General features: G+C 38.7%; 2 pseudogenes; both read right to left on the reverse strand.

Moving 5' to 3' along the window:
- Positions 1–3,169: 3,169 nt before the first annotated feature.
- Positions 3,170–4,148, reverse strand: LOC149142062 (uncharacterized; annotated as a pseudogene).
- Positions 4,149–7,472: 3,324 nt separating this feature from the next.
- Positions 7,473–20,046, reverse strand: LOC149142063 (alpha-amylase isozyme 3B-like; annotated as a pseudogene).
- Between the last annotated feature and the right edge of the window lie 6,904 nt (positions 20,047–26,950).

The raw sequence follows: 26,950 nt of genomic DNA on the forward strand, positions 1-26,950 counted from the left end.
GCTTTTTGCTTTTCTCTCTAACCTAATATTTTATTTTTGCCTTCATTTTTTAGGGCATCTATTCTAACATTTTCTTTGATATGGACATGTTATCAAGATATTTCCTAACATTCTTTTTGTTCATTATTCTTTTTGTCCATATCCTAGCTTAACATTTTTTGAAAAATATTTTCATTTTTTGACTAATTGATTCTAACTTACCAAAACCAAAATATGCTACAACACACGACAATACAAATGTAGGCCTTGTTTCATCAAATTTTCACACTAGACCCATCAAAAACTTTGAAACTCAAAGTGCATCAACCAACAATCAGTTAATCTGATCAATCAGATAACTGACACGAGACATTGTGCTGAACCCATAAATCTACATCATCATTAAGAACCATATATAACCTAAAAAATCATGCATTAGAATGTATATGCTACTTTACTGAACCCAACTTGCTTGCATATGCTACTTCCTTTAACCAAACTTGCGTATACCCTCAAAACTACTAAAACATAAAACTTTTGAATCAAGTTTGTACCAACCAACAATATATTGAACATCTACTGTCAATTTACAGAGATTTAGACATACAATAGCAGAGATAACCCTTCTTACTTAGACAATCAATCAATTAGACACCAAACTCCTTATGCATTCAGTTTTACATTTAGATCTAAGAAGACTTCATTGACAGATAGTAGTAAAACAATAAAACTGATCAGATAGATCAGTCATATTTGAAGAATAGGATTTTCTTTTGTATACGCTACTTGGAAGAGTAGAACCTACGTGTATACGCACTTTTACCAAGATGAACCAGTGTATAGATATGCAAATATTAACTCATAACTTCATTGCTATTCCAGACTTCAGACAAACCCAGATCATGACATTTAAAGAATAAAACAGGTGTACACAATCAGATCTAGCCCAACCAATATCATATCATTCAATGATAAGTCATTTCAGGTCTCATGATCCTGATCCAACATTGAATTCAAGGTGCACATAATATTTCAGATCAAATCACAAACATAGCCCCTGCAACATAAAATATACTTTAGATAGAAGTATTCCTGAGAAAACCCTTTTACTTGCACACCTGGCCTTATGATCTTCTCCTCCTTATATAGTTTTAGGCCTTTCTTAATACCTCAGACCAAAACCACTTAGGACCTATGGTATTCTTGGACATGATCAAATAGTAATTACTCCGCTCAATATTGTGGGCTAATACCATGGTATTGACCCATGATATTGTTTACTCTTGAATTTCCTTGATTTTCCAACATATATGCGCTTTGTTCTTGTGAAAGTGCATGTATACTTATACGCTCTCTTTTTTTGTGAACCAACGTGTATACGTTGTTTTGAAAAAGTGGACCAATGTACACATCTTAAACTTCTTTACACCATCCTTTTCCTTCAACTTCTTTATTCTAATCTTACTTCCATCTACCTGTTCTTCTGTACCAATGCCATGTTACATCTAAATAGACTTGTTACACTGTGGGTTACCTTTCATCAAAACTGAACTGATGTGTGAGTGAGTTGCCATCAAGGACAACATTTGTATCATAATACCAACAGTTCTAGCTATTCCTAATCGAATTTATTTGGGGCAGTTCTAGGATCTCTGCTAAGGAAAGGGAAACTCTATAATTGGTACAATAAAATCGTTAAGAATAAGAAAATTGTTAATGGAAAACACACGATATCCTATTCGATTTTCTACGAAATTTAATTTTATCCATAGAATAAGAAACATTGTTTTTGAAACAAATAATAAAGTAGTGGATGATAAGTAAGTAAAGTAAAATAGTGAATAAAGCAAAACGAAGATATGTGCAGACTAATGAGCATAGGAAAAGTGTCAGAATCTGACTTTAAAAAGAAGAGATAGTGGGTGGGGAAGAAGAAAGATCCACATTACCCATAGTGAATATTTTATGTTTTGATTGCATCCTTTCCTGTAATGGGATGCGGGAAATAGGCCATGTAACAAATGAATTATTTCCACTCTGACATGGAAAAGTTCATATCTGTGTAATGGGGAACCACAATGATACATCTAAGGTGGGATAAATGATTCCCACACACAAATATGAAAGATACAATCTCTTGGACAACGAAAGGTGTGGCAAGAACCTCCATGAGATAAATAAGTAAATTATATGGTCAAGGATAAGGAAATCGCCAGTTCAATTTCCATTATAAGCATCGATAGAATCTGAAATCACTCAGGTGGTTGAGATGTCACAATTTTGGGGGCACCAAACATGCAGATCCATCGAAAATCTAGCCCCACCATAGAGATCTGGATTAGTGCTACCATTGCAGAAAAAATCCCAAGTTGTAAAACAACACCAATTATCAAGGAAGGATCAATGATATATAACCCCTTGGATTTACCACCAAAGCACCCAAAACCCCAAATTTATTGCCTCTAGAGTTTAATCATTTTCCCCCCTGGTAATTCATCTAATTTGAGTCCACACAGTTATACCATGGCGACAAACCTTCTCAATGAGAGATGAAATTTTGATGAGAAAATAAAAGTAGAGGAAGAACTCAAAAATAAATCAAGAAAATTGAATTACAAAAAATAGTAAAACAAGGAGAGTGAAAAATATCTTCGAATCCCAACAATTTGAAGTGCAGAAACATAAGTTCAAGGTAGGCATGGTAAGATGGCTAGCAAAATTATGTAAATGGGAGACGCTTATTGTACTCACATGCATGTTTTGCAATCAATCCAACTTGAAGCCTTCATTTGTTTCATATGATCCCCTTGTTCATTTCTTTCCATAATTTAAATGTTGATTTTTTACCATAGCATCCGCCCTGTTATGAAAATTTAGTGAAATATTTTAAAAGAAATTCAAAGCATATTTAGCAATTACATAGTCCACTAGGAAAAATCAGGAAGGTACTTTTTGAAAGGAAAATATTTGCATCCAAATAAAGCTAAGAAGAGTAACTTGCAAACAATTTAGCAAAACTATTTGGGTGATCCCATGACCAAAATAAAAAAATTACATTTGAAATTATTGAAAACGTTATTCTTCCTAGACCTGTAACAGAAAAGTGATTACTTCAAAGTTCATTCGGGAGGTAGTTTAGTTTACATTAGCAACTCAAGACATGGCTTCCAAAATACCAAATAAAGCAGACCTAACGTAAATATGAAGACTGGTAAGAAGTTGCTGGAGGCACACCACTGCCAATATTATAACTTCCATAACTGGTTGATCCATGATAGGAGAAAACCCCATACAAAGATGATTGTAGACTTTCTGATGGATATAAATGAGATTTAGACAAAGATAATGGGTTGTTTCCAACATCATAGGCCGATCGATATATGTCTTGGCTTCCCCTATCATATACACCCTGACCAGGTAAATTGTAAGATGGGATACTGGCCATTGGAGCAGGATGTTGTAAGTTAGAAAAATTGGAAGGGGCAAAGGCACTGGGATGGGTAGGTTTATTAGGGAGCAATGAAGAAGAATTGGAAAGGGAAAAGGTACTAGGAGGGTTAGTTTTAGGGAGCAACGAAGAAGAATTGGGAAGGAAAAAGGCACTGGGAGGGGAAGGTTTAGGGAACAATTAACCATCAATAGCACCAACACCACCATGACCATTATCATTGTTAAGACAAGCCCATTCAGTCTCAGTCCTAATGGCTTTTGTAGATCTTTTCCTCTCTTCCATGTATTTCTATAACTGAGCCACAAGTTTTCCAAGACATTTGGTAGCAATCTATGCTTCAAGTTTGTGCACTTCAATGAACTTTATTACATTGTTCAATGAATGAATTTATTTTGAGGCTACTGAATTCTACAATAATACATGGAAGTGCTCAGAGAATATGTCTAATGACAAGTTAATATTTTGATAGTTTATATTGACAAGGGAGCATGAACCACACCAATAAGAATAAACATACTAGTGAATCAACATGATCTCTTCCTTTTTTTGCTATTTCTTCTTATGATTTCCTTTGATGCTTGAGATATGCCTTCAACAAGGGAGCATGTGGAAATTTCTCTACAAGTCCAAATGCAAAGACAAACCATAAAGCATCCATTTCCCTTTGACTATGCAATTTTTCCACAACAAATGCAAGAAACAAGACCAAACATGTCATGCATGACCAAAATCAACCAATTACAAGCCCATAAAGCCTTGAAAACAACTTGTATAAACCACAACTTTGTAAGCAATTTCAAAATAATTTAGAGGACAAGAGTCAGCAAGTTCAAGAAACCTTTCTGTTGAAGGCATATTAAACATAATAATCATCTATGTGTGGAGAATGAAATCATTAACCAACCAATAAAAAAACCTTTCCGATGAAGGCATACTAAGAATAATAATCATCTATATGAAGGATGAAATCATCAGCCAAGCAGTATTTATACATAAAAATACACATCAACTTGTAAACAATTGAACAAGGACAAAAGTTGTTGCCTCACGCTTGAAAAGGAGGAAATTAACATTCATTTGGTCTTATGAATTCCATGCATAGTTTGAAAATTATTTCTACGCATTTGGAAAACTAATCTAAGAAAATCACAAGAATTCACCTATAAATGCACCTATCATTGACACATTGACATCAAAATTATTGCTCAACAAACTAGCCAATAAAAAAACTACTCATGGATCCTTGGCCATTTCCTAAAGAGGTAAGTAGAGCATACCTTAATAGATCAAACATCGAGAGCATATTTTGACATTCCATAGTTACCTATAAGAATGCAATTTAAAATTCAGGAGTTTTATATGTTTCCATCACTTCAATTACAAGAAATTTATCATTATGTGCATTTAGAACGTATATACTTTGCAATCATTCAACAACAACTAAATATACATTTTTTTGACTGGTTTGATGCCCATAAATTTAATTGCAAGTATGACAGGCTAGACATGGTTGGTTTCATTATGGAGCACAAGAATACTGCCATGTTTGTTTTGCTGTATATGGAGTTAGAAAAACAATGTCTAGACTCTGAAACACGATTTTTTTAAATTCAAAAGGAAGTATGGGCAAATAGCCCTGGTGATTTTCTCAACGATATGGCCATTTTTAACAAGAAAATTGAAATGCATAGCATTCATATACTCTGAAGGATTTTAAATAGCATACAGATATTGTACTGTCATGAGGAAGAATGTTTTTGAAGTGGAAATTTGAAAGGGACTAGTAGTTTCATTCAATAAAAACATAGAAGTCTTTGTCAAAGCCAATCCACATGTTATGCTATTGTCATGATTAACTGATTAATTGGTGTCATATTAATTGTTTAACTTTTCTTCATTCTTTATGGGGTCTAGGGTTTTACTATTAAGTGTTTTTCATTAAAAAAACATTTCAGGGGATCAATGGTAAAAAAGCACTGGAAGTTTCAGGATCCATTTCATAGGCTCGGGATTTGTTTCCTTCACTCACAGATCCACTTCCTTCACTCACAAATTTGCTTCCATGTCGGATCATGGGTGGAACCTAAAAAATAGGAATTAGATCCATGGATCTTACACATGGAGATGCTATATCAAGTAACGCAGGTTTTCAATGAACCAGTTCATAAACCTATCCATCAGCCAATTCTGATACAAATCTAGACTGACCCTTGGGCCTGGACCAATTGCACTCCAATTCTAGATTTTAAGACATCCTTAATTTGAAATTCAACATTCACAGCATACCAAATTATCAAAATGACTTTTAGGAGACCAAAATAGTCAACGTAATTATTTTAGACTTGTGATATTTCACCTCAGTAAGACTCATTTAGCAAAACCCAAAATGTTTAGATATATGAGGAAAATTTCAAGCTTCTATCAAGAAAAAACAATACAGAAAATCTCTCAAGATTGATGTCCAAATTCACATTCTATGCCTGAATATTTGTAAAAGCAGGGACAAAGTGTAGATTCAAGACAACATATGTTAATATTAAATTCCATACACAGCTCTAAACCATGTTCTAAATTAACTATAAACTAGGCATGCACACACAAACAACACACATTTTGAACTGTGTGGATAATAAATTCTATCCATTTTAAAGTCCAAATAAGAATTGTTCCAAAAACAAAGTCATTGCAACAATTTACCTATACCAGGTTACAAGGTGCCAGGTGAATTGTAGACAAGTGGTTAAAATAATGCAATTTAACAGCTCAAACCCAGGTTAGAACCCCTGAAGACATAGCTATGATGATTTGGTCAGCAAAGTTAACTACCACATCTGAGATTGGGTGGAATTCTTAGTGTCATTCACAATAAATAGATATCAAGCATCTCAACATATGAGGCCAGGTGAAAATACTGGGCAAATATGGTACAATAGCCTCTCCAGTTGGGCCATCTAAGCCAAAGGTAGAAGTGCCATTTACCAACAAAACCAAAAAAGGAAAACTTGTCTAGGAGGGAGGGCACTAGAGATGCATTTACGCAGTTCATTGTAAAATGGGGGATTGCACAGGCTAGAGTTTTAAGGAATCATCTGCTTGAATCTAGTGATTTTTACTTATGCTCGTTGTGTAAACTAAGGGAATGACGATGAAGTGCATATACACAGCTGTTGGGATTTTCTGTACATGAGTTCCAAACAAACTGTCAAATTAAGGATGGTAGTCATTTTATAGGCCATCCTCACATTAGTGATCAGGGATGGAGAGCTTATCATTCTAGTGACCCTAAATTTCCATTTAGTAGCAATTTTCTGAGCCTCTGTTTTCACCTTCAACAAGACCTAGTTTGGTGACAAAACAAAAGGAAGGGACTCCAAGAGCAAAACACAAGCATGTCTCTACGTGTCAATGTCGCCTTCCCCTTGGTATGTCAGGGCTAGGACCAACTTCGATCTTCGTTGACCGCAAGCGGCTTGCAAAAATGTTGACATGTTTTAATTATTCTAATGATAGAGATGACTGTATTTACAAAAATGTTATATCAGGTTCCTAAGTAATCAAAGTAGTTACAAAAATAAAAACCTCCTTTTGGAATTTATTGGAGATCTTGTGCTGCCTAATAGTCATCATGTTTTCCTTCTATAAAGTCACTAAAATATATCATACATCAATTTCTTATATAATTTATCCTTAACCTAACACACACACACACATGCGCGCACACACACGCAAACACACACACACACACACACACACACACACACACACACACACACACACACATATATTCTCACTTTAATTCAACAAATAACTATTCACCTGCGATTCCTGTGGCCAAAATGATGGAATCTTCTAGCCACCCCACTCATTGAGCACTTCTAAAACTCTTAACTTTGATAATGGAGGCCAAGAGGCCATGCGAGGGTAGGAACATACCTCCGTGTGAAGCCATATGAGATTCGATGACTGCACTGTATTCATAATACTTTCCAAGACAACATCTCCCCAAAAGTGATAGTCTACATTAATAATACTTTTCAAGAAATCATCTTCCCCATGTCGCCCATGTCTTCATCACAATATTTTCTTCAATAGACACCATGTACAGTTCACCCTCCATAGTTATAAATCTAGAATTGCTATTAGCATTTATGTTATTTCTCTTGTGAATGAAAATTAGGTTTTTAATTTCATTCTTCAAATTCCCATCCACGAAACAATCATAAAACTGCAAATTAAAAAACAACGTTATCAATTAACTAAATATCCACCTTAATTAGTCGCAAATAATGCAAGAAAGAGTATAGAAGATGATTACAATGGTGGGAATGCCGGGGTGAGTCAGAATGTAGGTGTATCCCTGTAGCAGTTTATCAGAGGGGAAGGGCCAGAGGTTCTGGGTGGAGCCGGTGTCGTGATTCTCAATGAAGGTGATGCTTTCTGGGGCAACAGGCTGACCATGGCAGGGGGTTTTCTATCAAAATCCTTTAGGTACGAGAGGTCATTAGAATTGAGTGCATCCTACAGGATCTCTTTGGTATGGAAATCAAAGTCGAAGGCTTGGTCACCCGTTGAGTGCATCCAATCCACTACTTTTTGGCGATCGGTGTCCCACATCTCCCCAACTGCGAAATTGGGGGTGGTGTTTTGTATATAACTACCCAACATATTTCTAATGTACCGATTAGAGAAGTTGAACCTGTACCTGTCAAACCCCACCTTGGACTTGATCCAATTCATCCACTCCAACAAATCTTGTTGTATCTTGGGATTGGTGTGGTCCACATTTGGGGCTCCTACGAAGTCCTCGTCGGTGTCTGCCTGGCCGGAGCCGCACGCATATGGTTGGTCATTCACGGTGACCTACTGTTGAGGGCCCCGAAATTGGGTCAACAAGAAGGGGGATACCCACCCGGTCCGGAACCTGGTTGGCGGCTCCTTGCCCGTTTGGAGTAGCGGGTCCGACTGGGGGTAATGGGACCAGTTTCCCAATGTGAGGGGTGTGTGTGTGTGTAGAGTTTGATGGTATTGATCTAGGGGTATTTTAAGCTAATTTAATTCTAACTTCTAAACTAATTCTATGCTATTGTAATCTAATGAATAACAATACATCTAATCTACGCTAACCCGGGGTATTTTTCTTCTATTATGCGATCTAAAAAGATTTCGAACAATAGCTGGTAATAAAGATCATTCAGCTATCATAAGAATAGAAATCCATTAAGATAAACCATTCTGCATAAAAAGTTAGGCAAAACAGTTGTGAACAGCATATCGCATAATTAGTTATTCATATGTCAAGCACAAATAAATGAATCCACCGTACAGAAGTGCCAAATGGTAATACACACATTCATACATTAACATATAAAGAACTCAGCTGCATATCACTTTAGGAATATAAGCAGAAATTAATCAAGAGATAAAAGTACCATTTATGACTAATTTCACTAATAAACTTCAAGCAATAATGATTTATTTCTACTTGTTCTAATATCTACTAAGAGTACAGAAGTGAAACATCAGTAACAGACATTAAAATGCAAACATAAATAAATCTCGATCCATCCATTCATCAAAAACCCCCTCCGAGGGTGCAAAAGTGCATGTTATGAGGACAAGTTTTTTGACAGATTTCCGGACCCTTCTCCAAATGCCATGATAAGGGTTAAATACTACTGACTAATTAATCTTAATTACACAAATTTAGGGAACGGCTTCAAATGACTGCCCTTTTACTAAAAGCAAATTTATTTCTAAAAATGAAATCTAATTTCTAACTGTTTCTGTATCTGCTCCTTAGTGCTGTAAGCAATGCAACGTTTGCCTGGGAAGAGTCGGCTGGCTGTCTTCTTCTTTCGTTTGAGTGATAAAAGTGGAAACAACAAGAGCTGGCACCTCTTTCTGACAGACTAGAAGATATTTTCGAAAACCTTTCTCTAGCTGGGTGTATTCATTGTGCGTACACATAGTACAACCCAGGTTCCTTTCGAACTGATTTTGCTGTTGCTATTTCGGTTTCCGGTCATGCGAATGACTCAATGAGTTAGGAGTCGCGTTGTCTGGACAATCCCCTGTATCGAGAATTGCTTCCGTTCTTTATTCCATGCTTTTCTGGAGTGTCCTCCTTTTGCGTTTCTCTTTTTGCTTTACCCAGTCTGAGCTTCAAGATCTTTTGCAAACACGCTGCTTTTGTGCGCCTTTGACTCTGAGTCTTAGATAGTCTATTTTCATCAGCGCCTGTTGGGTGATACTCTGGAATCCGCGGTCCTGCTGCATGCGGCATCCATTTGCGGAGGCATCTTCTCTTTGTTACCCCATTGGCACTTTCCTCTTTTCCTTAGATGTTTCCTGCATATAGATTTATATCAGTTACATGTCTTGCAGTTTACGCAAAGAAGAAGAGAAATGACGAAAAGATTGACATGAAAGCATTAAGTTCTAATGAATGCGTAATTCTGACACTCATCATGATTTGACTCTTCGAAAAACGCGATACAATCATTCTTGGATACTCAAGCATGTGATCATTAATTTCCCTTAAGGTGCGCGCTCAATTTTGGGTTTACTGTTTATGTCAGAGAATTCTTGCAATGAGTCCTTTCTGCGATTGGAATCGCAGTATCGAGGACTGCGACGTCATTAAGTGTTATCGCAAATTGCCAATATCGCCGATCGCAGATCGTTGATATCGCAGATCGCAGATTTTCATTCAGTTACTTATGCTGTTTCAAGCGACGTTGCGATATGCGACGTCGCATATTGGCGATCGCCGATTCCTTAAGATTTTCTTTTTTAAGAGCGCTTTGAATGTATGCGACGCGATGAACTTCGCGTCGCTTCTTCGTAGCTTGTTTTTTGCGCTTAGGAAATGCTTCACTCTCTCTTTGCGATGCGATCAAGCCTTAGGGAGTCTAAAACACAAAAACTTTAACAAAAATATTTTTTGGATTTTTTATTCAGGGTCCCCCCTTTGCTTGGTGTTATTGCTAATATCAAACAAAAAAGGGGGGGTTGTTGGTGACCACAACAATGGAGATTCACTGTGAAGAACTAGTTATCTCTGCTTTTCTATTGCATTTTCACTTCCAAAACAGAAAAATTTTCGTATGTCTAAATTTTGTTATGGACAGATAGAGTATATTACCCCTTATCCTGTCAATGATATTTCGTCACAACCTTTTTATTCCGATTGTCTGCTTCCTCTAGGTTAGTTCTTGTATTCATACCAGACATTACTCGGTCCTTTTTAAAGATAAAATAAGGTCTTCTCTGCGTACTGGCTTTCTAAAATATGCTCATTTGTCGTAGGTAGAGCCTCTGCTGCCCGCAAGCGTCCATAGCCTCGACAGGGTTACCATGTTATCCAGCAATGATCCTTTTTCCTGCTTGAGGTTATTTACAACATTTTAGAGAAAAATCCTTTTGACACTTTTTTTTTTCTTTTTTTTATTCTCTAAAGAACAATGTCTTGGTTTGGTGGCCAAATTATGACACAGTCATTCACTTGATTTACACTTCTGCTGAACAAGTTGGCTCGTGATGAGACCCCTTGTCTTTTGATTGCAACAATCTTGAATCGTTGTCCTGTTTTGATAGACAGTATTGGCAAAGTCAGCAAGTTATAATATCTGTGATCATGATAAGCCGGCTCGTGATGAGACCTCTTATTCTTTGAGATATAGTGTTTTCTTGGATTGTTTCTCTGGATGCTGCGATTTCCCTCAGCAGGGAGGAAGTCATTGTTTTTGCTTAAGAAAGCTCTGGACGATAATAATAGAGTTTGAAAACAACAGTTTTACAGAGAATATTTATTTTATTATTGATGATACCTTTCATTGTGTTGGCATAAAACAATATTTTACCAAAAGTTGCTTTCATCCAAGATTTTCGAAGTTGAAACTAACATCATATTCAGGTTAAAGTTAACTCTATTTGTCAATAATAAAAGTCAGATTTTTCGAAAAGTTTTGCTATTTATACAAGTGAAAATAAAATCTGATAGAGAAATGGTGTGCTCTTTCATGACTATTTATGATCATTCACAACCAGTCTTATTTATAAGAAAAGAAAAACAAAAATAAAACTAAAACTATCCTACAAAAAATAGAAGAATGATCTTCTATGGAAAATACATTTTGAGAATTTGTCCATTCACAGGCAGAGAATCTCTCCTGCCTGTTAAATCCTGCAACACAAAAGTCGATGGGCCTATGACCTCTACAATCTGAAAAGGACCAAGCCACAGCTTCTGGAATTTCGTATGTTTTCCCTTTTCTTCATGAGCCTTATCCCATTTTAAAACTAAATCTCCCATCTGAAAATTTTTTTTGGTCATTATGTTTGAGTCAAAAGAGGATTTTATTAGCGCTTGGTGGTGAGCATGGGTTTTCTTAGCTTGTTCTCGTCGTTCTTCTAGTTTGGTTATTTCCATTTGTCTTAATTGTAAGGAGGAAGTAGGTACTTCATCGATGTATTGAACTAAGGACAAAGAGGGGATGACTAAGTGAGTAGGAAGAACCGATTCTCTCCCATAAACTAAATTAAAGGGAGAAGTGCCGATAGAAGCTTTCTTTGTAATTCTATCTGCCCATAAGGCATTTACCAGCGCTTTGTGCCAATTCTTTTTGTTTTGGTCGACTGTCTTTTTAATAATCCTGATTAGGTTCTTGTTTGTTGATTCGGCCAACCCGTTACCTTGCGGATAGTAGTTGGCAGAACACTTCAGTTTGAACCCTCTTTTGAGCGCAAACTCAGTCATTGCATTTCCAGAAAAATATGATGCATTATCAAACATTAAGGCCGTTGGCAATCCAAACCTAGTGATGATAAACTGATCTATGAATTCAATAATGTTTTCAGAATTAGCTGTCTTGAGAGGAACTGCTTCTACCCATTTGGTAAAATAGTCAGTTCCCGTGAGGATATACCTATGCTGTTTAGAAGAGTGAGGAACGATCTCACCTATTATGTCCAGGCCCCATTGACTGAACGGTTGCTCAATGTTAACCAACTGCAGTGGCATGGATGACTTCTTTTGTTTCCCTGCAGCAGTCTGGCAGACTTGGCATTTCCTTACGTAATTGTATGAGTCTTTGAACAGCGTGGGCCAGTAATATCCTGCATGCAAGATTTTATGTGCGGTGGCTTCTCTAGCATAGTGTCCACCTGCTGGTCCATCGTGAAGTTCCTGCAAAACCTTTTCGGCTTCAGTTTTCTCAAGACATCTAAGAAGCACAGAATCGTAATTTCTTTTAAACAGAACATCATTTATGAGCTGGTATTATTTAGCTTTCAATCTCAGGGCCCTCTTCTTGGTGTGATCCAGGTGAGATGGAGCATACCCGTTCTTAAGAAAATAAATGGTGTCAGCATATAATGATTTTGCGTCATTTAGGCTTACCTCACACGTGTGTACCTCTTCAGACGAGTTCTTAGGAATTTGCGATGCTCCAGCTAACATCTTGCAGAAGCCTAGACCTCTCACGATGTGTGCTGGCTTGATCTCAAGATCGTATTCTTGTAAGGCGGTGATCCAATTCGCTCTCTTTTCACCCACATCCTTCTGTATCAGGAGGTTTCTTACCGCTGGGAATGGTACTATGACTTTGGTATGTCCTTTTAGCAAGAAAGGTCTTAAATATTTGATTGGTTTGAAAACAGCATATGCCTGTTTCTCCACGTCTGAATAATTGAGTTCAGCACCTTGTAAGTTCGAGCTAAAAAATGCGATTGGAGCTTTTGCCTTTTCTTGATTCGCTTGAGTTAAAATCGTAGCATAAGATTTCTCTAAGGCAAACGTGTATAAGATAAAAGGTTCTGAAAAATTTGGGGTTGCTAAAGATGGAGCGTTGATGATGGCTTGTTTGATCAAGTTGAATGCTTCATGCTCGTCTAGACCCCATTTAAAGTTTGAATTCTCTTTTATCATTTTTTGTAAAGGAGAAATAATACGTGAAAAATCCGGGACAAACCTTTTTACAAAATTGATCTGTCCCAGGAAAGATTGCATGGTCTTTTTGTTATGGGGCATGGATATCTTAGAAATTTCTTTGATTCTGTCAGGTTCAATGTGAATACCATATTTTGACACTATGAATCCTAGCAATTTCCCTTCACTTAATGCGAAAAAAGATTTCTTCGGGTTAAGTGAGATCCCATACCTTAAACATCTTTGAAAGATTTGTTTCAAATCTTTGAGGTGGTCACTTCGGTTCTTGGAGTACACTGTTATATCGTCCAGGTAAATCACTACCGATTTATTGACTAAACCTTTAAATGCAATGTCCATGGCTCTTTGAAAGGTGGCGCCGGCATTGATCAGACCAAATGGCATCTTCCGATACGCGTAGGTACCCCATTTGGTTCGGAAGGTGGTTTTTAACTGATCATCGGGATGTACCAGCACTTGATTGTATCCTGAAAATCCATCCAGAAAAGACATTAACTCTGAGCCTGCTACTGCCTGTAATATTTGCTCCGTAGGTGGGAGGGGAAAATTGTCTTTCTGGCAGGCTTTGTTGAGATTCCAGAAGTCGATACAGATCCTAATATCTCCGTGTTTCTTTCTAACGGGTACCATATTGGATACACATTTGGAATGTCTGACCAGGAAAATTATTCTGGCTCTCAACAACTTGTTCAACTTAGTCTTTATCTGATTTTCCAAGTTGGGGTGGATTTTCCTTAGCTTCTGTTGGACAGGTTTTTCATTGTCAATCATAGGGATAGTGTGTTGAATGATAGAAGTGTTGTAAGTCTTCAGCTCATCGTAATTCCAGGAGAAAACGTTTTTGTACTGTCTCAGAAGACGGATATATGCTGATTTTTCTTCAGGGGCTAGGCCCTGGCCTAGATTAACGTTTTGTGGCTTCTCATCGGTTCCTAGGTTCACCGATTCATAGTTCAGAGTTGAACTGTAGAGTTTGGCATTAGCTGACCTTTTGAACCGACTTTTCAAATCATATAGGTCTTCTAACTTGACCACCGATTTGGGTATAGCATTATCAGTGCTACTTTGTTGTATTTGGTGATCATGACAGTCTTCGTCGATTATCTGGTTTGAGTAGGATCCTTCAGAGGTGAGGAAACTTACGATGTCCGGATCGTCGTTGCATACTCTCCAGTTGGTGATGTTGTCAGGGATGGACGGTCTAAAGATTAATTCTATTGAGAATCTATCTGGACAGAAATCTTCGGAGGGAATAAGTCTAGAGGCTACGTTAGCTAACAGGTCTGCGCTTGCATTTTGGAGTCTTGGGATTGACGAAATATTGAATGCTATGAAATGTGCAGTCAGATCTTGTACTAAAGATCGATAGTGCTTCAAATGACTTGACATGCAGTGTATGGTGTTACGTACCTGTTTAACGACAATCTCAGAATCTCCAAAGACTTGAAGATACTTAACGTTCAATCCGATTGCTTTGTATAGGCCTTGCACCAAGGCCTCGTATTCCGCTGTATTGTTTGTACAATCGAACTCAAGTCTGCATGTAAGCATGGTCTTATTTCCGTCTGGGCTAATCAGAATGCATCCTGCTCCTGCTCCATCGTTGGACTTAGAGCCATCAAAATATAATTTCCAAAATAAAGATGTATTTACAGGGTTATCTAAAAAACTAACACATTTTGAATCATCAGTTTGGGAAAAGTTTTCTACTTGGGACAAAACTGAATTTTCCAAATAAGGTGATATATGAGCATTGAAATTTCCGAGGAAAGAATCTACCGAGTAGTTTCCTATGATGCTGTTGTTGTATGCTATTGCTTCATTCTCTCCTTCCAATTCTGTCACTATGTATTTTTGGTGCAACTCTCGTTCAACCTTTATTTGATTTGGTTTACTGTTGTAGGGTAACCACATGTGTGACCAGTCGGTTGAAAAGTATTCGTGGAGTTTTTCGGACCAGTCCCTGCTAAGAATCAAACCATAGAATTCAGGGATATCAGCTACTAGAATGTCGATAACCTAGCATACCTTGGGGTTAGACGACAGTCTTATGGTCACTTGATTAAGTTCACCTATCACTTCGACTTGCGATCGATCAAGTTGAACTATGCGCACTGCAGATTTTTGCGGTTGAACATTCAATTTGGCACATATTGACCTAGGTAAAATATTGGTTGAAGCACCAGAATCAACCAAGCAATTGTGCACGTTTTTATTGAAAATTTCATAAGTGAGGAGAAAAGGAGGAGTATGAGATCTAGATCTTCCTCCAATTAAGGCGATGTCATTTGGATCAATCTTATTGATCATGTTGATTGGATGTCTTCCCACATTGTGGGAAGCTACAGCCGTAGGTAAAGGTGTAGTAGGCACGGCATGTAATTCTTTCATCATTATTTTCTGTTGATGTTTCAATTTGCTCAACTCGTAAAGGGTGATATTAGCCCTAGTCTTTTTCATGTCATCGATGATGTTATACTCCATTTCATCCGACACTATCAGTGTTCTTGATGGAGGCGATTGGTCTGATTGGACTAGGCTAAATTGGGTCGCTCTAGAGATTGTTTTCTTTGTTGCGACCTTATCTTTTGCTGTAGGGCTTGCGCCCTTCTGTTTAGGGGTAGTTTGGGGAGGATCAAGTTGATTTTTGCTTCGTGTGCTAACCGGAAATGCTTCTTGATCCTCTTCTTGTGGGAGGATGAAATCCCACATTCCTTGTAGTTCCACCACTTCTTCATCGTCGGTCTGTGCTTCGATGGTATTCTCTTCTTCTTCTTCAGATGCAACGTTTGAGACAGCGTTGGGTGGCTTCGTCTCCATGGGAGGGTTTCTTTTAAAAGTCCTGAAAGGCTTTTTTGAAGACGTTTCTGCTACTTGTTTTCTTATATCAATCATCTCATTGGACATGGCCTTTAAGACTTTTTGTAATCCTTCCATATCGAAAGGATCTTTCGTTTGTTTCTTCTTGGTGTCTTCTTTGAAAGAGATTTTCTTAGATTTACGTTCTTCAATTGCAGATCTCTTTTCAAGGGCTACTACGCGTTTTTCAACTGCTAACGCCTCTGTTAAGTTTTCAACTAAGGTTGTCTTGCTTGCCCTATCTACGAAGATGGCCAAGTTTGATGGTAAGGCCGTAATATACCATTCACATCTTACTTCCTCGCTAGGTTAAGAAGCAGCGGGGATTTTGTTGAGGATCTTATTGAACCATAAATTGAAATCTTTAATGGGTTCTCTAGCCTCAGCTTTAAGATTGGATAATTCGTTGATCAATGTCGTTGTTGATCTATCATCACCGAACTTGGTTAGAAATTGACTTTGAAAAATGTCCCAGCTCGTGATAGATCCGGAAGGTAACGAAAAGTACCATGACCCGGCTGTTCCTTGCATTGTATAGGGGAAAAGCCGGACAACAGCATCTTCGTTGGTAACTCCGTTGAGATTAACAGAAAGCATGAAATTATTGATATGTTCTTCAGCTAGCATGCTTGTTTCTGGATTGAATTTAGGTAGCCATTTCTCAGGATGGGCCGGTATTGGACTCAGGGGTGGAGGCATTAAAACCGCCCCAGGGTTGTTCCATGGAGACTGGGCCATCGTTGAGCTGCTAGTTAATAGAAGTGCAGAAGATGATCTCTGATGCTGAGAAGATGGAGATATTATGATCTTCGATGATCGCGGAGGAAGGGTTGCGGAAGATGGATGAGTGATCTGGGGTGAAGATGTGGGTGGCTGACTTCGCGGTGAGGGAGTTGAAATGGACGAGGTAGATGAAAGAGTCTCTCTGTCAGACTCTGGAAGTGCTTTCCTTGCTCTTTTCCTAGTGGGGAGAGGGATTTCAATTGGCTGGATGCCAAACTTTTCACTCTTCAATCTGGTCAGGGGATGAGCAGGATTGTACTGCGAAGTCACGCTGCCTTTAGATTTATTAGACCCTTGAGTAAAAATAGAGAATCCCTGGAGTTTACAAATCAAAGTTTGAAGTTCAGGGGGATCAATGATAAGCTGGTCTGATATATTAGGGTGTGTAGCAGCGGTGGATGCCCGAGCGACTTCTAGCTCCGAGTTTAATCGTATCGGAGAAGTCGGGGGAGTTGGTGAGGGTGATTTGCTCTCAGAATGGTATTTAGATTTTGATTTATGCGCCATTCATAGCTCGTGCCCTCCTTCTAGCGCCAAATATGTTGAGGGCCCCAAAATCGGGTCAACAACAAGGGGGATACCCACCCAGTCCGGAACCTGGTTGGTGGCTCCTTGCCCATTTGGAGTAGCGGGTCCGACTGGGGGTAATGGGACCAGTTTCCCAATGTGAGGGGTGTGTGTGTGTGTAGAGTTTGATGGTATTGATCTAGGGGTATTTTAAGCTAATTTAATTCTAACTTCTAAACTAATTCTATGCTATTGTAATCTAATGAAAAACAATACATCTAATCTATGCTAACCCGGGGTATTTTTCTTCTATTATGCGATCTAAAAAGATTTCGAACAATAGCTGGTAATAAAGATCATTCAGATATCATAAGAATAGAAATCCATTAAGATAAACCATTCTGGATAAAAAGTTAGGCAAAACAGTTGTGAACAGCATATCGCATAATTAGTTATTCATATGTCAAGCACAAATAAATGACTCCACCGTACATAAGTGCCAAATGGTAATACACACATTCATACATTAACATATAAAGAACTCAGCTGCATATCACTTTAGGAATATAAGCAGAAATTAATCAAGAGATAAAAGTACCATTTATGACTGATTTCACTAATAAACTTCAAGCAATAACGATTTATTTCTACTTGTTCTAATATCTGCTAAGAGTACAGAAGTGCAACATCAGTAACAGACATTAAAATGCAAACATAAATAAATCTCGATCCATCCATTCATCAAAAACCCCCTCCGAGGGTGCAAAAGTGCATGTTCTGAGGACAAGTTTTTTGACAGATTTCCGGACCCTTCTCCAAATGCCATGAGAAGGGTTAAATACTACTAACTAATTAATCTTAATTACACAAATTTAGGGAACGGCTTCAAATGACCGCCATTTTACTAAAAGCAAATTTATTTCTAAAAATGAAATCTAATTTCTAACCGTTTCTATATCTGCTCCTTAGTGCTGTAAGCAATGCAACGTTTGCCTGGGAAGAGTCGGCTCGCTATCTTCTTCTTTCGTTTGAGTGATAAAAGTGGAAACAACAAGAGCTGGCACCTCTTTCTGACAGACTAGAAGATATTTTCGAAAACCTTTCTCTAGCTGGGTGTATTCGCTGTGCGTATACTTAGTACAACCCAGGTTCCTTTCGAACTGATTTTACTGTTGCTATTTCGGTTTCCGGTCGTGCGAATGACTCAATGAGTTAGGAGTCGCGTTGTCTGGACAATACCCTGTATCGAGAATTGCTTCCGTTCTTTGTTCCAGGCTTTTCTGGAGCGTCCTCCTTCTTTTACGTTTCTCTTTTTGCTTTACCCAATCTGAGCTTCAAGATCTTTTGCAAACACGCTGCTTTTGTGCACCTTTGACTCTGAGTCTTAGATATTCTATTTTCATCAGCGCCTGTTGGGTGATACTCTGGAATCTGCGGTCCTGCTGCATGCGGCATCCATTTGCGGAGGCATCTTCTCTCTGTTACCCCATTGGTGCTTTCCTCTTTTCCTTAGATGTTTCCTGCATATAGATTTATATCAGTTACATGTCTTGCAGTTTACGCAAAGAAGAAGAGAAATGACGAAAAGATTGACATGAAAGCATTAAGTTCTAATGAATGCGTAATTCTGACACTCATCATGATTTGACTCTTCGAAAAATGCGATACAATCATTCTTGGATACTCAAGCATGCAATCATTAATTTCCCTTAAGGTGCGCGCTCAATTTTGGGTTTACCGTTTATGTCGGAGAATTCTTGCGATGAGTCCTTTCTGCGATTGGAATTGCAATATCGAGGACTGCGACGTCATTAAGTGTTATCGCAAATTGCCAATATCGCAGATCGCAGATCGTTGATATCGCAGATCGCAGATCGCAGATTTTCATTCAGTTACTTATGTTGTTTCAAGCGACGTTGCGATATGCGATGTCGCATATCGGCGATCGCCGATTCCTTAAGATTTTCTTTTTTAAGAGCGCTTTGAATGTATGCGATGCGATGAACTTCGCGTCGCTTCTTCGTAGCTTGTTTTTTGCGCTTAGGAAACGCTTCACTCTCTCTTTGCGATGCGATCAAGCCTTAGGGAGTCTAAAACACAAAAACTTTAACAAAAATATTTTTTGGATTTTTTATTCAGGGTCCCCCCTTTGCTTGGTGTTATTGCTAATGTCAAACAAAAAGGGGGGGGTTGTTGGTGACCACAACACCTACCAATGTCCCCAGTCCAGACTCCTATCCCCCTTCCCATCCTCGGACATGCACCAATACCCTTTATCATCCTGCTTCATCCCACACCAATGGTTTATCACGATGTCGCCCACAATCACAATTCCCTTTTGGTGGAACAGATTCACTACATCATTTAGTTGTTGACCGCTCCTGTACTTGGATGAGTATAAATCATAAATATTCCCTAGCAAATAACCTAATTCACAACAAAACACAAACATATTTTGATTTGAATTTGTAACTTTTATCATACTTTGATCAAAACTCTCATCTGCATATGCTTCCATTATGCTTGATGGGATTTTCGAGTCTCTGAATGAACACATAAGTTATGCTTCCATTCATAATTTCAAGAAGTTGCAAATTCCAACTTTCACCTTCCCCTTGGTATGCCATAGGCAGGGCCAGCTTCGATGTTCGTTCACCGCAAGCGGCCTCACCGGTGGACTCTTCAGCAATCGACCCTCAGGTAGGTGTGCTACCCTCTTTGGTGCTTTCTCAGACTGTGTTTCTGATGGTGGATTAGCATGTTTCTTCTCGCGACCTCAGTTGGACAAAGGAATTGTTGACTTTGTCTCCAAAGTTGTTATTGCGGATTCGTGTATGGTTTCGGTTGGATCGTTTAACCATAAACCCAATGTAGGGGTTGCAATAATAGTAATAAGAATCTTGATAGTATTAATATGATTTGTTTTAATAATAATAATATTAATAATAATATGATTAATAATAATAATAATAATAATAATAATAATAATAATTATTATTATTATTATTATTATTATTATTATTATTATTATTATTCTTATTACTATTATTATTATTTTGAATAATAGGATTATTGGGGTTAATAATGAAAATCAAGTTATTAATAACTATAATAGAATTAAGAGGTATAATAAATATAATAAGAACATTAAAAATGATGGTTCTCCTTTTAATATTAATAATAATAACAATGGTAGCAATAATAATAATAATAATAAGTTAGTCAATTGTAGGACTTTAGGTTCGTTTAATAATGTTTATTCTAATTCTTTTTACCTCTCTAATAGGGTTTTCAATCTCTCGAGATTTGTTTTGACACTTTGGTCTTTCGTCTAATATCTAAGTATCTAAGTGTGCCATATGTGAGGGATTGTGGGTACACTTGGAGGTGAATTTGGTAGTGGATATAATCGATCCTCTGTCACGTAAGTAAAAGCTCGCTATAGTTGTCAGTTCTTCCATATACCAAAAAAAAACAATAATAATAATAATCTTATTTTTTATTTTTATTGAATTCAATATTTATCAAAATTAGCTGTTATTAAAAACACATGATTTTATTGCAGGTAGTTGATGTGATGGAAATAAGGGAAACTATTTTTCTTGTAAGCATTTTCTAAATTACGTCCCCACTCAAACACTCCCATAGAAAAAAAAAAGGTCTTAACCCCACCCAGAATGCCTTAAAGGAAACTCTCAAGCAAGCCACCCAATGTCACCTTGGTGGCCTTATCTCATTCTTTAGACTACACTGAAGGATATCCTTTTCAAGGGGGGAATCCTTAAAGATTGGGATAAGATAGGTCATTGAGTAAGGAAGGGAAGTTCCTTAACGAAGACTAGTGATTTGGCACTACTCACTCTCAAAGTAAAAGGCCATGGATATGTGCGTGAATAGTCAAACAAACCATGAATTATGAACAAATTTTAAATTATTTTAATTATACAACTATTCTTATTCATGCAACGAAATTATACTTGAAAAATGAAAGATAAAACTTTCTCAATTAACCATATAACATGAGATGCTAGCGAAGCATATATAAAATAGTACAATAAAAGTAGAAAATAAATCATAAATTGTGTCCATACAAGTAAGTCATTAGATCATTCATTCATCATATTCATGAGCATTGAATATTGAGAGTTCGTTATCATCATCAAGAGACCATTCCACAATTAAGAGATCATACACCAATAATATTAACTATGTTTGGGACGACAAAGAGTTATGTGTTTGCGATGATAAATAAAGTAAATATTCAAACTTGTTGTTGTTACTAAGTGTTACACAGTAATTTGTCACTGTCTCCTTGTCAGTCTTTCAATTGTGTCATGAGTCCAATTCATCCATGCTCATGCTCTCTAATGTTGCCAAATGACCCACTTTGCCAAATTTTTTGCTATCATCGCGACTGTTGTCAAGATAAATGCGCTGATGGGCGCTCCATAACAGACGGAATGCGCTGCCAGCGCGGAAGTACACGTGTTTCCCGCGCTGGTCAAATTTCATGAGACAATGCGTCTGTTATTCATATCTGATCGCGCTGACATGACCTTCTTTGTTATTCAGATGCGATGTCAGCGCTCCAGTACAGTTATGGACCTGCGTTGATCCAGTTTGGGCGAGTTTGTTCTAACAGCCAGCCTTCCAGATGACTCCAGACCTGGTTGTTGGCCTTGTAAATGTCGCCCTCCCTTATCTGGCATTTCTGTTTCGTCATTTGAGCCACCTTCCTTGGAGACAAGCTCATCCTCCCATCATTTGTGGAGACTCCTTCTCGTATTTAATCCTCTACCATTGCCATGAGAAGCTAGTTTTGGATAGTTTGGAGTTTGGAATTGATAGTGTTTAGAGTGTTGCTGCTAGTGTGTGAACTTGATAGGTAGTTGGTGTGACAAGTGTGGGATTGATAGAGAGCTTAAGGAAGGTTGTGAAGTGTTTCTTTCTTGTGTAAACTTGTGTGAGACAGAGTTTTTGTCTTGGGAGATCTACCTCCAAAGGTGAATGCTTAAGAGACTTGCTGGCTGGACCCTCTTGAGAAGGATTTGACGTCAGAACTTTGGTTGTATTCTTCTCTATTATTTATTAATAATAGATGACTATCATTATGGTTCCACTCTCATTGTTTTATGTTTGATGTTGAGTTATATCTTTTCTGACTGATATATAATTGCATCTACTAGATTTTATGCTTATTTTCGTGTTGTTCTTTACATGTGCAGGTGTCCAATCATGGAGATCGTGGGGATCGTGACCGGCCAAGGCAAAGGAATGAGGGCGATATCTCTTCTATGAACACTAGCATTGGAATCCAAGTAGGTTCTCACCATCCACTTCTTATTTTCAATTAGGAACTTGCGTGATAGCATTGTGTGATTGTTGCTAGACCCGGTCTGGGCTAGTAGGGATCGTCTCTATCCGCAGAGAGGATTTACCTCTACAACAATTTGGCGACTCCACTGGGGATCGAACCCAGAATCTTTGGTCTCTCATTAGCTTGTTTTCATTGCTTTTGGTTAGGGGCGCTCTCTCTTTGATTTCATTCGAGTGAGTCTTGTGTTTTTTAGACCATGTGACCTAGCCCTTTAGAAGTTTCATCGAGAAACCGTTTGCTCTGGTTACTTGTCTATTCAAGGTTCATCCACAACCTTCTTATTGATTTGCTTGAGGCTTTTTCACTGCTTGTTGCTGGTTGATTTTTAGTGTCGATTAATGAACCGATTTTTTATGTTGATTAGAATTCTTCACTACTAAGCATAGATCACAATTGTTTGGATTGATCAATTCACACTTGCTTGTTTGTCTCTTTGAATTCACAAAGAAAAAAAAAAATTCATTTAGCATACGAAAGTGAAAGTGCATTTGCATTACGAATTTTCATGTTTGAGAAATTGAAAAGCAAAATTTAAATCTTTCATTAGTAGTATCGATGCATCGTGAGATTAGTGTATTCATGCATTGTGTTTCTTAGTGTTTGCATTCGCTTGTCTTGGTTTGGGAATGATATTTCTACCCTCCCATAGGTAGGTGTTCATCGAAGAAAAGGATACTTCATTCATTTTAGCTGCATCCTAGGCTTTGAGACATTACATACGGTAGGGCCTGAAAACCGAAACCTAATTCAAGATCAACCATAAAATGAACTGAATGAACTTAAAAATGCATTGGAACATAACGCTCATTGATTAGAGGTCTAGGCTAGAGACGTGCTCCGGCGTCGTTAAACCTAGTCACTGTTGTTTCACATTACGGTTGGGAGATTCCTCCTTTTGTGACTCGATAGTGGTCTAGCACGGATTTGACCTCCCACATACCGTCGCGTATATAGGGGAGACCCCACTAGGTTATCATCCTTTATCCATAGGAAGCCGTGTCTGCTGCCTTACAAGCCGTAACACACCACACACAACATTCGGGAAGATTGACTGCCGTACAAGAAGTCCTTGGTTTTCATATGACTGCCAAGGTGTATATGCAGTTTTAGGGATTTGTTTGGTAAACCCTTTTCCTAGTCTCTCCAGAGTAGTCACTTTTGATCCTTTTCGGAATCCTTAAAAGAAAAGGCTCACTTGAGCAGTTTGTCACTTCAGGCTCACAAAACATTCGAAGGCGACTAGAGTCACCTTTTTGTCCTTTTCTCGACTCTTAAAACATGAAAAGGTCAAGTTGTGTCCTTGCATCTTAAAATTTATTTGGCCGTGATTAACATTACCCGGTTAGATCTTGTTTGCGTTAGCTTGAGTAGGCTTCTTTTCGTTCTCGATGGCAACTTTTCTAGGGTTCACCAACCCAGGGATCCCCTCTGACAGGAACCCTGCTCATTTCGCTCCTTTTGGAAATGTTGGTGCTCCTTATATGGCAACGTTGTCCCTCCCAGGGCTAACTGTTGGGTTGCTGGTTTGGTTGTTCTCAACCTCTTTGGTCCCTGCGGTCTCACCATCTGATCAATCAGTCCCTCCACCTGAACAACATCATGTTGATTCTAAGGTGGACCTCTCCCCTTCTATGCCTACTTCTACATCCTCATCTTCTACTTCGCCTGGTGAAAGTCTCGATTCGAGTAACCGGTGGCTAAGAAGAAGAAGAAGAAGACGAAAAAGAATAAGGCCCCCAAGGGAGAGGCTAGAAGTATAGCTCTTACTCCGAGTACACCTGAAGTCAGGCCACCTTCTGCTCCTCCGCGGAAGGTCAAATTTCCTTGTAGATTATGCAAGGGGGACCATCTTCTTCATGATTGTCCTGGCATCCCCAGGGTCTTAGAAGTATGGTCTCGTGATCCGGCCTGCCCCTCATCGTCCACTGAGGCTCATGGCGATGTTCCCCTATCGACTCACAAAGGTAAGGAGAAAGGGAAGATTCGAATCCCCTGTAGACTTTGTGAAGGCAATCATCCCCTTCACCTTTTTCCACTCATGGATAAAGCCTCCAGTGTTTTGGCAAGTCTTACAACTCCTTTACCCCAACTAACCATTGGATATCGATGTCTCTCTGCAGCTGCAGATCGTTCCCCTGCTGACAAAGAGATTGCTTCAAATTCTTCTCTTGTCCAGGCCCCTCTTCCCGAACCTGGTTGCCCCCAGCCTGTTCCAGACCAACCATTGGTCGGAAAGAGTGTCGACTCGAGTCCGCCGCTTGCTCACTCGGTTTCGGAAGAGAATCACGCCCATGTTCTTCTCGTCTCTTCAGGTTCTCTTGAGTCCCGAAATGACTGTCTTAACCCAGCTGCTCCCGAAGGTTCTCCTTCAGTTCCTTTAGCACGTGGGGGAAATCATACGATTCCCCCACCAAGTAGTCTGGTCACTTCCTTTGATTGGAATCGCCTGATCGCCGGTCACCTTCCATCCCATATTCCTTTCCAAATCACAGTACATGCCTGTGCTAAGGCCGTACCTGGCACTGTTTTGGATGAAGGGGCGTCTGTCAGTCTTATGCCGTACACTACTTGGCAAGCTTTAGGTTCCCCGCAGCTTGGGCCTGTCACTCAGAATCTGTTGGCCTTCGATGGAGGAGCCTGTCCATCTCTAGGAGTTCTCCCGAAGTTCCCTATTACTTTGGGAGGAAAAACCGTCTATATAGACGTCTTGGTTACCCAAGGTGTTTTAGACTTTAGTCTTCTCCTTGGTCGCGACTATGTTTACGCCATGGGGGCCCTCGTTTCTTCGCTTTTCCGTGTGGTTTTCTTTCCGCACGATGAAAGAATTGTGACTATTGATCAAGTGTCATTCGTTAGTCCCCCGATGCCTCCTGCGCCGTTGTCGTCCCCTCCTAGTTTTCACCCACTAGTTGCATCTACCCCACCACAGATCAACTACGTGGCCAACTATCCCATGCCTGGATCCAGTGATGCCGCCATCATGCATAGTGTCCTGGGGGCATTAGGCCCTGACTTCCGAGATGTTTCCCTTCCACCGGCAGTGGCAAACTTGGAAGCCCTGACTTTCTATTCATTATGATGAAGTTTGGTGAGAGCATAGTTCCTGATCTTGTGTCAAGCTCGTTAAAAAATGAAACAAGGGTTATGAGGATAGTTCTTTTACTATTTCAACCTCATTAAAAAATGGAACAACTCCCTTTCTAAATCGATTCTTTTGATTAAGATCTCGTAAACTACAAGTCGAGTCTTTCATCGATCTCGAGAGTGAACCTTCATTCTATCCACTTTGTTGAATGCAATGAAGCTTGGGGGGAATGTACCTCGATTTGCGTCATTATGCTGGGGGCATGCGAACTTATAACAAGCATAGTTTGTCGTTTCAAGCTTGTGTAAACATGAAACCGAATCCAAGCAGAGTTCTCCATGGTTCAAGCTTGTGTAAAAATGAACCCATACCTGATTTACATCTCGTGATTGCCTTTTATCTGCTAATTTCTGTTAGATGAACCTTGGTTGTTTCATTCCATTGCCACCATCTCTTTGGCCGATCATATGCTCTCACTTGGTTGTTTATCCTTTCCTGAGGAACCGCAGTGATGAGTGGTTTTATTAGCCAGCCTCTTGACCATTACATGTTTTGAGCAGTTCCACCATTGCCAGAACCAGTTGCTACCCTTTATACCACTCGTTCCTCTAGGATGAGTCGCCTTTAAGCTCTTTTTTGACTCGTAACATATGAAAAGATTGCCGAGTATTTTTTCCTTTTTTGACTCGTTAAAGAAAATAAAATGGAGGTCAGCTTTCAGCTCTTTTCCGACCGTTTAAAGATGAAAAGATTACCGAGTTATTCCTCTTGACTCGTTAAACGTAAATAAGAGGTGGTCATCTTTAAACTCTTTTTCGACCGTGTAAAAACGAAAAGATCGTCGGACCCTTGTCGTTTCAGGTTCGTTAATGGTTACGAAATGACGTGATGTCGATCGCTTTTTTACTTTTTCAGGTCGATGTCACTATATATGAAAAGTAGTCCTCGATCGTAATGGTC

Source organism: Pinus tabuliformis, chromosome X (genome assembly GCF_031772625.1).
Source record: "Pinus tabuliformis cultivar Carrire ecotype Pingquan chromosome X, CPIR1, whole genome shotgun sequence".
Lineage (NCBI taxonomy): Eukaryota > Viridiplantae > Streptophyta > Pinopsida > Pinales > Pinaceae > Pinus > Pinus tabuliformis.